This window comes from Oryx dammah, unplaced genomic scaffold, assembly GCF_014754425.2.
Source record: "Oryx dammah isolate SB20612 unplaced genomic scaffold, SCBI_Odam_1.1 HiC_scaffold_18, whole genome shotgun sequence".
Taxonomy (NCBI): domain Eukaryota; kingdom Metazoa; phylum Chordata; class Mammalia; order Artiodactyla; family Bovidae; genus Oryx; species Oryx dammah.
In genome coordinates, this window is record NW_024070202.1 from 56563997 (window position 1) to 56579867 (window position 15871).

Sequence of the window (15871 nt, forward strand, 5' to 3'; positions counted from 1 at the left end):
GTTCTTTTCTTCTAATTTTCTTTGTAAGATGTTTTCTTTTTTATAGAAGCTTTGAAAGTGAAAGATGCTCAGTCATGTCCGACTCTTTATGACCCCATGGACTTCTCCAGGCCAGAATACTGGAGTAGGTAGCTGTTCCCTTCTCCAAGGAATCTTCCCAACCCAGGGATCAAACCCAGGTCTCCCGCATTGCAGGTGGATTCTTTACCAGCTGAGCCACGAGGGAAGCCCAAGAATACTGGAGTGGGTAGACTATCCCTTCTCCAGTGGATCTTTCCAACTCAGGAATCAAACTGGGGTCTCCTGCATCGCAGGTGTATTCTTTACCAGCTGACCTACATGGCAAAGCTTTTAAGACCCTGTATTTTCATACATAGGGAAGTTATCAGACCCATGTTGGCATGTGAGTGATAACAGGAAAGTTATCATGTGTGCTCTGAATCTGTACTCTGAAAGGCCCAATTACTGAAAACATGATTGTTTTGCATTTTTCCTCCCTTAGTGCCGGACTTATATAAGCCTATGGGCTCAATGCTTGAGCGTAGAAATAGTGATATATTCAATTGGGAAGAATTGGTAATGACAAAGGGATGGCAGTGACTCTGTCTTGCAGAGCCTGGGACTGGTCCTATAGCTGCACCGTCTTTTACTCCACAGATGTTAGAGAATCTTAAGTCCCTGTTGACTGGCATGAAAAATTTCCATGGGGAGTCTCTTTATCCACATGCCAGAAAGAGATGTGTTAGCAAATAGCACTTCATAAAATGTGAGAAAAAGAAATGAGAAAGTGTTGTTCCAGTAATCAGGAATTGAGCAAGACGAAGCCATGGAGCATAGTTGAGAATGTGGATCCTACAGCCATACTGCCTGGGTTCAAACCAAGTTCTGCAACTTAGTAGCTGCGCGTGTGCTCAGTCATTTCCGACTCTTTGCAGCCCAGTGGGCCGTAGCTCTCCAGGCTCTTCTGTCCAGTGGGATTTTCCAGCCACGAATACTGGAGTGGGCTGCCATTTCCTCTTCCAGAGAATCTTCCCGACTCTGGGATCAAACCTACAACTCTTGTGTCTCCTTGCTTTGGCAGGCGGATTCTTTACCACTGAGCCACTTGGGAAGCCCTAGTAGCTGTATGAATCTGAGCTAATCATTCAACCTCTGTGTACCTCAGTTTCTTCATCTGTAAGATGGGGATGTTATCTTACCAAGACCATCTCATAGGCTTGTCTTGAAAATTAATTGTGTTAATGTTTATGAAGTGTTTAGAATAATACCTGGCATTATATGAGCTTCTGTTAAATATTAAATACTGAAAATGATAATGGGTATTTGCTGAGCTGATTGGTTGGCATATTTCTGTGTAAGACTAAAATATGAATAAGCATTGGTTAAATAGATTCCATGAATTCATAAAATTTGTTGCCTAATATTTTGAGACTTTATGTAACATTTCACTTCTCAAATATCTTCAGCCTAAGCACAACTATTTGGCATATTCAGAATAACAAAATCACTTACAGCCTTTTTTTATTCAGTTCTAAGTCTGAGGCATTCTACCCCTCCCGCTATACTTTAATGTCTGGAAATTGTATGCATCTTAAAATCCATGGATGTACTTAATTTGCACTCCCCTCTCCCCCCACCCCCATAAAGCTCTTAATTAATGTTGCAGTTAAAAAAAATGATCTTGTCATTGAATAGGAAACAGTGATACAAGAGTCCACATAGATGTGTTTATGTATCTTCAGTTGGAAATTTCAAAATTAATGTCTAGGAATAAGGGAAATGGTGCACCTACCTGTTGAAGGAAGGACCAGCGTACTCAGTGGCCAGAGTCCTCCACCTTAGTTCCAAGGAATCGCACTTTAGGGCTCCAGGGGTTCCACTGTATTCACACAACACTGGAGCTAATGTTCCATCTTTTTGTCTAGTTGTTGTGTGCCAGATTGTGGCTGAATTGGATGTGGCATTGGATTTGCATCGACAAGATGCAAATGGAGGTCATTCTTTAAGTTAGGATCTGGGAAGAATTAACTGTGGCAGGGGCTCTTAACCAGGGAGCCCATGGATAGAATTCTGACTCTCTGAACCTGGATTGGGGGGAAAAAAAAATTCTTCATTTTCTCTAATCCCTAAGTGAAATCTAGCATTTCCTTTTAAATATGAATGTAGGCAACAAATCATAGTAACATTTAGCCTTTGAATTATAGTACTTATGAAATATGCCACTACATCCTGTTATTCAGTGTTGTAATAGAGAAGCAAGAAAGCAGCTGTATCCGAATTTGTTTTTGTAAAATAATTTTATCACTGTCTTTCAGTGCAGTTGTGTTCCTTTTTAAGTCCTGTGTTTTTCTGCTTTTAAAAAGATTATTCTGAGAAGTGATCTCTAGACTTTACCAGATTGCCAAAGAGTTCTGGGGCAAACAAAGGTAAGAACCCTGCCCTCTGTTGGTCCTGATTCTTTACCATGCTTCTGTTTTTTTCTGCGCCACACCCCTCTACCTCCACTCTGGAGAGCTGAGAGACAGACTTTTGAGAAGTTCAGCATCAATTCCATCGCTAGAATCTGTTCTGTATTCTTGACTCTGGCGACGAAGCTTCTTTGGTTTTGTCTGTGGTTTACGTGTCTTAAAAGAGCAGACTTTCTTTAGCTCTTCTGCTGCTATAGGACAGTACTGTCTACAGAAATTTCTAGTGAAAGATGTTGATTCATGACAGTTCATTGGAAAGCTGGATGCTGAAAGCAAGACACAGCAAGCAGAGTACATTTAGCCATGGGAGTGCGGAGGAGGGAGAGTGAGAGTGTGCTTGCACAAAGGGATGGTGGGAGGCCCGAGAGGAGAGCTGGTGGGAGCTGTGAGATGAGGTGGGAAAGCAAGGAAGCTGGGTGGAAGAAGAAGATGGAGAGGAAATTAAATTGAGGCCTTCCAGCCGATTCCTGATGGCAGGCTTCTGCTTGTCCAAATCTATATTTGCTCCTGGGAACTGTTCCTGTGTAGTTAAGGGTGGATTCTTCACCTATAACTACAAGTAGTTAAATTCAGTTTAGAGCTTCTGTGACTCAAGGCTTTTCTGTGAAGGCTCCCTTGCCTCCCAGATAACTCCCTTATTTTAGTTCACATTGTTAACTGATGTGTTTTTGTCAGATTTTATACTAAACGGGGGAAAATAGGCAAACTGATGACTTTTACCTTTGAAGGTGTTTGGAAGTGTTGGGCATGGAAATGGGTAGAAAATCATTCCAAAAGAACATATTTTTAGGTAGAATCTCCAGTAACAATAAGAATGTCTAGTCTTTGTGAAGCCAGAAGGTAAAAGTTACAGGTCAAGTGGATGAAGCCAGAATGTAAAGTGACATGCATGTACTGATTGATATATCTATAAATGGTTATGCATAAAAATTAATTCTGGGGAATTAAAAATGTTTATTCTAGTAATAGTAGAGTCCAGGCTCAGATCTCCTTGAAATTCCTGACTTTTGTTTGGCACTCCTGAAGTTGGGGTAGCCAAAAAGGAAAGGGATCAACTTTTGGCTCTTTGTTAAGGAAAGGCTTGGTTAAACCCTTTGTAGGATGACCAAGCTCTGGGACTTCTATAGCTCTGTGTTGGAGATTTCAAAACTCCTCCTCTTGCCAGCCGTAGAAAAGGCTGATTTTACAAAATCTTTCTGGCAAAGCATTTGATATCCAACTGCTTCCCAAAGCTGAGTCTCTCTGTAATGTCACCTTGGATTCCTGCTGCAAAAACTGATGGATGTTGTTAGTGTTTGATAAATACTGCCACACTGTGACTTTAGATGTCAGATCTTCCGATTTGTTACATGGGCCACTCACTAAGGGAAGCATGTTTTATCCTGTTAGAATATTGTATCTTCCAGTTATTTCACTTTCTATATTGGAAATAAACATTTGTGCACGTTCTAATGAAGTATGCAGTTTAAGAGAACTTAATGATGTCAAATAATAGATTGTCATATTTTTGCATACTTGCTCTCATGCCCCTCCTTTGCTTTGTTTTAATTTTTTGACTTGGCTGCTGTGACCTAGACTTCTGACTTTAGAGTCTAAGTCAGATGAAAACAAGCATTTCCATGCAAATCATGTTTCTAAAATCATCCCTAGAGTGCATGTATGTCTAGTAGAACGCAGAGCTTACTAGAGAGAAGGATGAAATTAGGTGAGCCTGAAGTATAAAAATCTTGTTTAATGACTGTGTTAGTTTTTTATATAGATTAGCTGTTATTAAGTAAGGAATGCTGAGTCTCTCTGGAATTTCTCATCCTCTGAATAGCCAGTTTTGGTACTATAAACCGAGAAGCCTTCTGTTGTATCTGTTAATATATAATACTGCATTATCGCAAGCCCTGAGGCCCTTTTCCTGAAGAGCATATGCTTGCATGTAGTCAGTTTTATGTGAGCTGAACCAATCTCAGGTCTAGGATAGGAGCTTATTAGTGCATGTGCCTGTGTGTATTGTTTAAGAGAGATTTTAAGGCCTGGAATAATGAGACATGGCCAGTTAGAGCAAAGCATTGCCTAGGGACATGGTTCCTTGATCACAGCCTGATCCTTAACACTTATGTTTATAAAACACCCTCATTACAACCCTTGAGTAGAGTCTTCCGTTTACACCCGCCTTTTCCTGTACCGTTTTCCTGTGGCTCGTTCCCTTCCCTCTGACACCTACTACCTTGATTCCCTGCCAGGTGCCCCATCCCTGCCTTGGCTCCTACATGGTTCCTTCTCACAACATAAATATTGTTTCATTGCAGAGCAAGCTGCTCTTACAGAGGCACAAGAAGAGGTCTGAATTTATAACTTACAAAGTACAGCACTTTTTGAAATTATAACAAGCAAAAGGTGTTTTATAATCTAGTAGGAAACAAATCTCTGATGACGAAGCTCAGCCTTTCGGAAAAGGAGGTTGTTAAGGGGTAGGAACCCTCTTTTCACATCTTGGTTCTTTGTCTGTCCCGATAGTCCCAGTAGGTTCCTTGATATTGGTAAGCATCTCTCGGAGAGTGAGTGTACCGTGGTGTGCTTCAGAGAGCTAGCATTCTGGCGTAGGGTGCGATTATGAGATTCCTCTGATGAAAAGACACGTGGTTCCAAAACCACCAGGGTATTTTCACAGCTGTGCCAGAAATCTGGGCAAATGGGCATTAGATTATTAGTTTTGGCGTTGTGGTGCTGAACCACAAAGCTCTGTGGCTGCTGCTCTGGCTATTGCTGACCTGGCATCCGCTAGGGTCCCCCAGTTCCCCCAGACCTGACTCAGGCTATAGCTGTGAGCTGGGTGCCTGCTGCCTCCCGCATGGGCAAGTGTGGGAAGTGCCAGGCGGCCTGGCAGGTTTTAGTGTGGCCTTGGGATCCTCACTGAGCCATATGGTGCTAAAATGTCAAACTGTTCCCAAGTGTGGGCCACAATTGAGGAGGCTAGATAGAGAAAACACCCTTCAGATAAAGGATCTGCTGAGCTTGTTTATTCCCCAGCCACCGGCTTCATCACTTGGATGCTTGAATGAACACTTATTAAGTAATCTTTGGTTGATAGTGAGCTACTTATATTTGGGGAGGTAGCAAAGTAAAATCATTTGTTTCTTATTGGCAAAGATTAAATCTCCCAGGGTTCCTGTATCTTGCATGTAATAAACTGTCAGTAGAAGAAAGTGAAATGAATGGATGATCTATAAATAGAATCTAATGGGAAGCAATAGTCTCAGAAACTGAAGAAAGAGTTTGAAGGATCTAAATCTCCCCAAAGATGATAACATCCTTAGGCTGTGGCTGCAGAGATCTTACTAGAAACTAAACATTCTCCTAGTTTCCAGTTCAGCTTCTTTCTGCTATATTTTGGCAATTGCCCTTGTTGATGCACTGACATAATGCCTCAAGAAGTTTACAATCTGCGTAGGAAGACAAAACAACATAACAGGGACTTACAGATGATCCCGATCAAAACATCCACAAGTGCTAAGTGATTGAGGCCAAAGAAAATGTGCAAGTCCGAAGGGAGAGAGGGGGAGCTGAGTGATGTGGTTCGGGTGAGGTTAGTCCTGGCAGGCTTCCTAGGGGAGGCGGTTGGGCTTGGATTTAGTGCACTAGCTTTTGTCAGTCCCACACTCTGAACCTTTACGTAAACGCGATTTTCTCATAGCACAAGGAATCTGCCCTCTTGGAAAGAAGAAGAAGAGAAGGAAGAAATGTTTGAACTCAGAGAGTTTTTTCCCCCTTGCATGCTTGAAGGGGCCTCAAACTTTTAGATGTGCCCCGAATGCATAGAATTAAATCTTAGATTCAGTTTCACCCTATGAAAAAGACAAGTCATAACATATAGAGAGGTGCTATAGCTTGAGAGGCTTTTTGACTCTAGTGAGTCTTTGCTATCTTTTCAATTTAAATAGCTTCTTCCTGTCTTGGTTCATAAATATGCAAGGAATTGCTTTGATTTTACTTAACATACTTGACCATATGTAAGCTCAGATATTTGAGGCGTTCTTAACAGCCACGTTCACATGGTGGAGTTGTGACATTTCTGGGCTTGGGTGCTGAGGAGGCAGCCTCTTTGTGCCCACCGACTATGGAGGCCTCATCTGTGTTTGATATTTAGCATAAAGTGGCCTCAAGAAAATGTTCTTTAAAAAAAAAAGCAAAACTTTATTTTAAATTAATTTTAGAATTATAGGAGAATTGCAAAATTGTATAGAATTCCCTAATGTGTCTGACTCATTAACATAGTATAATTGTCACCTCTTGTCCACAAGAAGACACGTGTAAAAACGTGTTCTGTTGCCTTGTGGATAATGCGAACTAGATATCTAATAACAAACAAATGGATATATAACCTGTGTTTTTGTCATACAATGAAATGTTACACAGTATAGAAAGAAATAATGTCAAATGCATCACAGTGAGAAAATAAAAACAAGTTGCCAAAGTGTATATATGCCTTATGGTGCCATTTTCTTCAGGCTTGAAAGCATGCAAAGCGGTATTATATTCTGTACTTGATGTGAAGTAATAGTGTCAACACTGCCACATACAAGTAGATGATACACATAAAATTCAGGATTCTGGTTTCTTCTGTAAGTGATTAAAAAAGTGCTGGTGAGCTTTCTATTGTACTTGTGGCATTTAGTTTTTTAAACTAAGTGGTGGACACTCTATACTACTATATACTATATTTACTACTGACTGTTTTTCGGTGATTAAAATGTTTAATTTAAAACTTGGTAAATTATAATAATACAAAAGCCCAGCCAGGCCATTTATTAGAAATGCAATAGTGATTAGCTTCCCTGAGAATGGTGTACCTTCTGAGTTGAAAGGCAGAGGAGAGAGGCATCTGTTGAAGTATTGGCTTGACTACTTGGGTGAACCCTTCAATACGTCTTTAGTTTTCTGTGTCACATTTTCTCCACCTGTAAGTTTCTGTGACTGTCTTTTTGAGCCTATTGTAACATCCAGAAATGAAAAGTCAGAGTTTCAAGCTCTTCAGGATGGGAACTGTAGACAAAAGGTAAGCAAAATTGCCTGTGGCTTCTGCCAGAATTGACATCCTGGCCGCCCCACTTACTAGTCATGTGACCATGCTTCAGTTTCCTCATCTGCAAAAATAGCATAATAGTAGTACAGGAGATCCAACCAGTTCATTCTAAAGGAGATCAGTCCTGGGTGTTCATTGGAAGGACTGATGCTAAAGCTGAAACTCCAGTACTTTGGCCACCTCGTGTGAAGAGTTGACTCATTGGAAAAGACTCTGATGCTGGGAGGGACTGGGGGCAGGAGGAGAAGGGGACGACAGAGGATGAGATGGTTGGATGGCATCACTGACTCGATGGACGTGAGTTTGGGTGAACTCCGGGAGTTGGTGGTGGACAGGGAGGCCTGGCGTGCTGCGATTCATGGGGTCGCAAAGAGTCGGACACGACTGAGCGACTGAACTGAACTGAGTACCTGCTTATGACAATGTTTTCAAGACTAAATGAATTAATGTATGTAGAATCCGTAGAGCTGGTTTTCCTTCTCTCTCTCTTCTGGCTCATGAACTTGTTTTATTTGATCTCTGAAGGATTGGATTATAGGATGCTCTAAATTTGATTGGGGTGGGGGTTAACTTTTAAAAGTATGGATTTCTGGCTTCTCTTTAACAAGTGGAACATCTACTGGCACTGATTCCCCATGGCAGCCTGGCAGCACTGCCATCTCCTGTAGGCAGACGTGTCCACCATTCAATGTAATTCCCAGCAACTCCCTCATGTCTTGCGGGCACTAAGGCAGCCTGTGTATTGCTTTCTGATGTCTACCACCCACTTCTTGCCAGTGACGTTACCTCCTTGGCCTCCCATCAGCATTTGAGTTTACAATTGATTTTAATGGGTTTGCAGTGATACAAATACGGAACTGGATTATATATCAGCAATGGGGCTTTCCAGAGAACTTGAACTGGTAGGAGATTTTTATATCTATCTTTGTATTTATGTTCTCTCTCTATATATATAAGGAAACCCTTGGACGAGAATTGATGCTGCAAGTCTCGAGGCAGAATTTCTTCAGGACCTCAGTGTTTTTGTGAAGGCCTTCCTAATGGTTGGATGAGGCCCCACCCACATGATCTAGAATAATTGTTTTAAAGTCAGCATGTTATAGGTGTCACCATATCCATAAAATATCTTCAGAGCAGTTAGTTTTGATTAGATTAGTATTTGATTGGATAACTGGATACCATAGCTTGGCCAAGTCGACACATGAAACAAACCATCCCAGTTTATGTTTTTTTTTGGAGCAATCTTATGATATCCATGTGGCACCTATAGACTTTTTTTCTGTTCTTTATAGTGAAGGATAGTGGTGGCATTTAGGATTTTTTTGGAGTAAAAAACTCTGAGAACCTTGAGCTTTGCAAATAAAGCTGCTGTGTCTGGGTTGGGATCTAAGAGGCTGAATGCTGTGATCAGTGATGCAGGATGCTTCCTCCAGGCAGGGTGTAACAGAGATCCTGGGTTTGCCAGTACTGGCTCTGCCATTCAGGGTAGAGACTATTGCAGACGCTTAGAGGAGTTCTGGAGGAAGACAGGATGTGTAAGAAGAACTAGATTTCTACACCAGATGTAGAGCCTCCTGTAAACCAGGTGTATAGGTGTGTGCTGTTCCTGCTTCAGGTCAGGTATTAATGCAGATTCTGAATACCTGTCTCTATTGTTAGCCTCTATGTGGCTTTGTGCATTGGAAGGCTGCCAGCAGAACTCAAAGGGAAGCCTCTCAAAACCTTCTTTGTTTCCTAGAGATTTTCCGCAGCTGCTAAGGAGAAGCTGAAACACAAGGCAAAAACAACCTTCCATGTATGTTTGTCTCTGCATTACTATTTCTTGTAAATCATCAGTTAGGATGATTCTAAGCTTAGTTTTTCATTTGTGGAGAATAGGTGAATATGGAGTTTGAATAAAGCCTTAAGACTCTATTTCTGTGTGTTTTGTGCTAATTTACAGCAACTTAAAAATTCTGAATATTTATGTTTTATTTCTGAGAAAAAATAGACTGGCTAGAAGATCCAAAAATAATCTTCAGGAATGGTGCAAAAACCGCAGGAGCTCAGCCTCAGAGCTTTAATCTCAAAGAGTATGTTCTGTGTGGGACATGCTAAGATGCTGAGGAGTAAGCTTATAAGAGCTGAGATCGTGGGCTCTGGGTGCAGTCTGGACAGTGGCTGCTTGGCATGAAGGACAGTATCTTACAGGTGACCAGTAGAGGTGTCAGTGTTTCTACTTTTCAGAGCTTCCTATTCTAGGGCAGAACATAGAGCCTTGAAGTGACTGGGTTGTTATTCCAACTAATCTTCTACTTGTATCCTTCGTTACAACCATGAAGATTAGCTTTGATTTTTTTCTTGAGAGAGTTCTAGCTGTATTAGTTTTTATTCTTGGACAAGGTCATTAGGAAGGAAGAACAGTGAATTTGGACTTGGGAGCTGGGTGTCCAATCTCTGCTCAGATAGTACCTTAACTTGGTAGCGTTAGGCAGGTCACTTGGGCTGTGTCTTCCTCTACTTAACCACGAGGAGGTTGAATGGAATAGAAACTGAAATCTAGAGATACTCTGAAAATTTTCCTTGCTCTGTAAATTGTTCCTTGGGAGAAACTTTTAAGTTTGGTTGGAGCCTTGTTGGAAACTCTCACAGTCCCTTGATTCCTTTACTTTTCCCGCAACTAACATCCTCTCTTTATTCAGTAGTGAGCTGCATGGTCTAGCCATCAATTGCTCTCTCAGCGGTGTCTCTTCTCTCTTCAAGCCGCCTGACTCTCCTATTTCTTTGTTCCTCCTCATCAATGACTTTACTATCCTTTCAGCATTTCTTTATTGGTTCTCTTAATTGTATGGCTTTGATTCCACATCTCTCCTTGCGAAAACTTTTAATTATCACTGTTAACCTGTAAAGCACGTACTGTTTTGTCACACCAGGCTATAGAATTATCAGCCTGCTGCTGAATTTAATTTGATACTTTTCCCTTTCCCTCTCATTTTAGGTTAGATAAAATGAAATTGCTTTCTCCTATGTTTTAAGGTTAGACTTAGCTCTGTCCTTTTCATAAGCTGTGTCTTATCCACAGGTTGTCCTTAATATTTCAAAAATGATACTTCTGATGACAGTGCTGCATAAGGAAATGATGGGAGTATCTGCTATTGGGATTAATGGTTACTGCTATTGGGATTAATGGTTACTTTTATTGGGGTTATTGGGATCAATGGAAGTAGAACCTCTTTTTTCTTGTGACAGACTGCCTTGCTTTGGGGGCTCATAATGGTTTATTCAAAGGAATCATACCTTTTGGGGGTTATTTTCATGCTTCCTGCTTTACATGCAAGAGGTAGCTTCTTTGTTAGTTAGACATAACTAGACTCCATTGCCATTTGCGGTTGTTTTCTGAATCCCTGAGGCCCTGGTTTTGAATGTGTATTGATTGGTTACAGGAGCTGCTGCCGCTGCCAGCTTCTTGTAGGGTAGGCAGTTGTGGTGGAGCTGGGTATGGCCAGGAGTGCTTCGAGTGGCTTCTCTCAGAATCTGGACATGGAATGTGTTTCTCTAAGCTATTTGGAGTCAGGGACCATCCATGGCCACTTTATGGTATTCTGCCCTGGTAGTATTCATCCTTGATCTCTATGTGTGTTACCTGCATGTTTAAATTGTAACATTTCATCTGCAGATTCTCCCCTGGTCATTCTACATTGGCTCTATCAAAGGGACCATACCTGTTCTCTCTATTCATTGTCGAGAGTACAGGCAATAATTGTCCTTCTGTATCATATTCCAGCCAAACCACTGAGAGTATGTTGGTTCCTTTTTGGATAAACCATATCTTAGGAGGATGTTGGCAGGTTGAAGTAGACCAAGAAGTGGGCAAGTGTCTTAGAAACCATGTCATTTGGAGGATGATGGTAGGGGTAGATGATGCTGGTGGCTAGCACTGTTGATTATGTGCCAAACAGTGAGTAAAAGAGTTTATGTATGTTATTCCATGCACTGATCATATGAAAAGCCTGCAAGGCAGGTATAGCTGTTAGGCCCATTATACAGATAAGGGAACTGAAGTACTGAGTTCCATTTTTCTTTCTGCTGAAGTTCAGACTTTTTGGCTTATTAACACTGGAGATATTCTTTACTTGTGTTCATCTCACCTTGCCTGCCTTTTTGCTTCTTCTCAGATCCTGTAGCTGAATCCTGTTGTCCTTCCCCATTGAAAAAGGATTATGAGATACCATACATAAAAGCCCATAGCCTGGTATTAGCATATGTACTAGACCTCTGAGGAGTGTCAGCATTCTCTTCTCATTTTTCAAATTATCCATCCATCTCTGCTTTTCAAAACCCTCTTCATCCTTCAAAAGCCAATCTAAATGTGATCTGCTGCAAAAAAACCTGCCTGATCACATAAACCAGGGATAATCGGCCCCTTCTTGCCTCCTAGAGAATCTTGTTTATTTCGTTGTAGTGCTGTTTACAGCATTTGACCTTGACCTCTGGTTATTTGTATCTGGTCTTTTGTCTACCCCCTGATTATAAACTTGGAGGAGTGGAGGCATATCTCCTCCCCCACATCATCCTCCAGCAGAGGGCTTGACACATAGCTGGTGTTACATGCATATGTGAATAAGTGAATGAATTACAGCATTTCATAGGAGGCTTATCTTTTCATAAGTGTCTGGATTAAACTAATAAAAATTATTTTGTGTTCCCTGAGTGCATTGTACTTGTCTGTGGGAGTGGGAATTGTGCCGTGATTTTAGGCCCGTGATTTTAGGCTGAGTGATTTACAAGCCAGCCTGGGATTGGAGACATGAAATAAACCACAAAGAAAAATCTACAAGCAGATAATGGCTTTTTCTGTGTTGTTATGCTTCATAGTTTCTATGCTTTTTTTTTAACGTATGAAAACAGACATAAAACAGGTTTCATTTATTCTGTTCTCAGTTTCTTCAGAACTTTGAAATTTTGTAAACTTGATTTGAAACCACAATGAGATAAAAACTTTTGCGAGTATGTTTAATTTACAGTGACATCTTTGGAAATTGGTCCAAATAATTCCGCTTTATACCTGTGGCAATGGTGTTATGACACAAGAGAAAAATATGATTACTTTTGACTGCTGTCTAACACTTGGTTTTCTCCTTTTGGCTGTAGATTTAGATGATTATTTGGGGGAAGATAGCCTGTAATTAAGATGAATGTGGAAGGGAATTGATAGGGATAGTTGATGTTTTACATTATTTTCTGTACCCTTTGGTCTTTTCAGCTGGTCTTTCAGATATTCCTGGGAAAACAACAAAATTCTGTTTTTCGTTATTATGTATTAGGGGTAATCTGGAGTGATTTAAGTTTTTGATGAGAGAAATGATTGGAATTTTATAGAACATTTGGAAAAGAAAATTAGAAGGTTTTTTGTTTGTAATATTTCTGATGGTTGAATTTCTTTTTTCTATGCTCTTGAATTACTTGCAGCTTAATCAAGGCAGCAAGCTGTCAATTGAGAAGATATAATATTCAATGCTTGGATTGATGGCTGCCTATTGATTAAAGAAGATAGGTTGTAGAGGTAGAAAGAACTTGCTTTAGGGGATAAAATTAATAAATAAGTTAGGCTGTAATTAATGTTAGAATAAATTTAATGTCTTTTACAATCTTTCAATTCAGAAATTTTTTTCTCAAGTACCTTCTATATATATGGTACTATGTCAGGGAAGTATGTGTGCTTCCCTGGTAGCTCAGACAGTAAAGCGTCTGCCTACAATGCAGGAGACCCTGGTTCAGTCCCTGGGTCGGGAAGATCCCCTGGAGAAGGAAATAGCAACCCACTCCAGTATTCATGCCTGGAAAATCCCATGGACTGAGGAGCCTGGTGGGCTACAGTCCATGGGGTCGCAAAGAGTCGAACACGACTGCGTGACTTCAGTTTACTTCAGGGAAGTATAAAGAAAGAAAGACGATTAGTTGCTATATGGAGAGATGGAGAGATGTATGGATAGATAGATAGGGATATCTTAATGCCCTAGTTCTGACAAGAACATAAGGAGAGGAAGGAAAAGCTTAAATAGACAATAATAAGCCTTTTACTTGCATGCTTTTAGCGATTTTTAAATAACTTTAAATGTTTAGTCCACCTGAATCAATGACCTTTATCAATAAGCTTGAATCAAACTTACTTGAAAAATACACTGACTTTTACTTTAGCAATGTAAAAGGATCAATTTAAAGAGCCCCAATTAGAATACTTATGCCTCCATTAAAGCAAAGTTGATTAAAGATGTAGAAAGAGTGAATTATACAGAAAGGAATTTATTAAATATTGTATTTTTATTTAAAGTTTATTTGTGTGTGTGTATGTTCTAAGGATGAAATAAGCTTTGCAACAATCAAGGATAAATACTGATTAAGAAAATTATGGAAGTAAATTCTTTTTATCATGAAATATTACTGATATTCTGAGATGCTTGCTTGAATCATAGGTCGGGCATTTTTCTTACTAAAAACATAATATACATGGAGATTTTTGAAACATACTTGATATACTTATTTTAGAGTACTCTTTATTTTTCTGGTCTTAGATATTTTATCTATTATTTTTTTCAGTCATTTAAAAATATTAGTAAAAACCCTTCTGTGGTTCATTGGGTCTGTCCCACAGTTCATGGGGTCAAGATGCCACATCTTTGGAACAGATTGCTTTAAGAGATACAGGAGCTTGATGGTTTGGATGGTGGATTTACACCTTCTTCCATTTGCTGGTCCATGCCTCAAGGACGAGGAATGTGGTTGTAAAGCCTCAACCCATTTTATTAGTTTTCTTTATCTTGAGACTAAACTGTGAAGGATTTGAGACTTTGTCTAATTATAGCGGAAATGATTCTGAAGCACTGTAATGGAGTGAGAAATTCAGAGTAATGTGAATGCTATGAATAGTACATTATATTTTTCAAAATGCAGGAGCAGTTTGACATCATCCAAAGTAGTGGTTTTTTATTTTAAAAACCAAGTCTTGGGTCAGCACTACAGTAAAAGTTTCACCAAATAATAGCCTGACATTATGTGATGCATTCTAATATTTTCCTTTCCAATCTATTTCATTCCCTTGCATTTTATTCCTTTAAAAAGTCAATTTCACGAGCCATTTTAGGAACCGTAAATGAGACACAACTCACAGTTCAGGAACCACTGATTCAGAGTAATAAACACCTGCTTGTATATGGTGCTTTTCCCAAAAAAGCAGTCTTTGTCCTTTATAAGTGTATATTCAGGCAGCCTTTTTAGAGTATCCTTCATTCAGGCAAAGAGATGTAAGATAAAGGCCCAATTAAAAGATTAAACAAGAAAGCACGGCTTATTTATTGAGAAGACTCATGACAGGTACATTCATGGAATGATAAGATGATGTTCTCTGCCTCCATCAGTCCTGGCTTCTATTCTGGTTTCTTTCTAGACATGCTCCTGTGTGTTGGAGGCTCGATGGCTCCCACAGGTACACACAGGGCTGTATCATCCTCACCTTCCTGCAACACTTCATAGAAAGAGATATGACCTATGTCTCTATTTTGGGAATTAGGTTGGAATTGTTAGGTAGTTAGAATAGGATAAAGGAGTCCAGAATGGCGGTGGCTAAAAGACAAGGAAGGGAAAAGCCCGTGAAAATAGAACAAAGGAAGGTCCAAGGACCGGAGTGAGGACCTCAGGTAGAAGAAACAGCACTCCTGGCTAGCCCAGTTTACATAGGGCGGTCCCAGGGGGAGAAAAAACATATAAAAAGAGGAGCCAGGAGTGCTGTTTGTTCTACCCGAGGTCCTTACTCCAGTCCTTGAACCTTCCTTTGTTCTATTTTCACGGGCTTTTCCCTTCCTTGTCTTTTAGCCACTGCCATTCTGGACTCCTTTTTTCTATTCTAACTACCTAACATTTAACAGAATGAAGATTAAGACTCGGGGGTATATCAGTATTAGAGATGTCGATGATTCTTTTGAGATTTAAGGATATGTGGTGATTCTGGAATTTGGGATTCTAAATTCTAGGGAACCTGAATACTAAATGTCTGAATTCATCCATTTCACTTCCATCCATTGTCAGTTGAAACTTGGGAGTGAAATTCGGAACTTCTGATAGAGAAAAAGGACTGGTTTGTATGGGCCTCTGTGCTTAATGAACCCTGCAAGGAGAATGGGTCTGCAAACTGTGGGGCCAAGTGCCCAAAGAGCAGTATAAACTAGGAGTAAATGTCCCTGAGACCAGAGAATAGTCTGTTTATCCTTTAATAACCTTTCTTTGTCCCATGCTCCCTCCCTCCTACTCTGTAACCAGGGATATTGAATGTAGGTGAAATAGCAAAACCAAGGGC

The 15871-nt window shown here is 40.2% G+C and overlaps 1 protein-coding gene across 3 annotated transcripts in view; it reads left to right on the forward strand.

The window, feature by feature from the left end:
- Window positions 1–15871, forward strand: part of DOCK4 (dedicator of cytokinesis 4) — a 468492-nt gene that overhangs the window by 63671 nt on the left and 388950 nt on the right. The window lies entirely within an intron of this gene.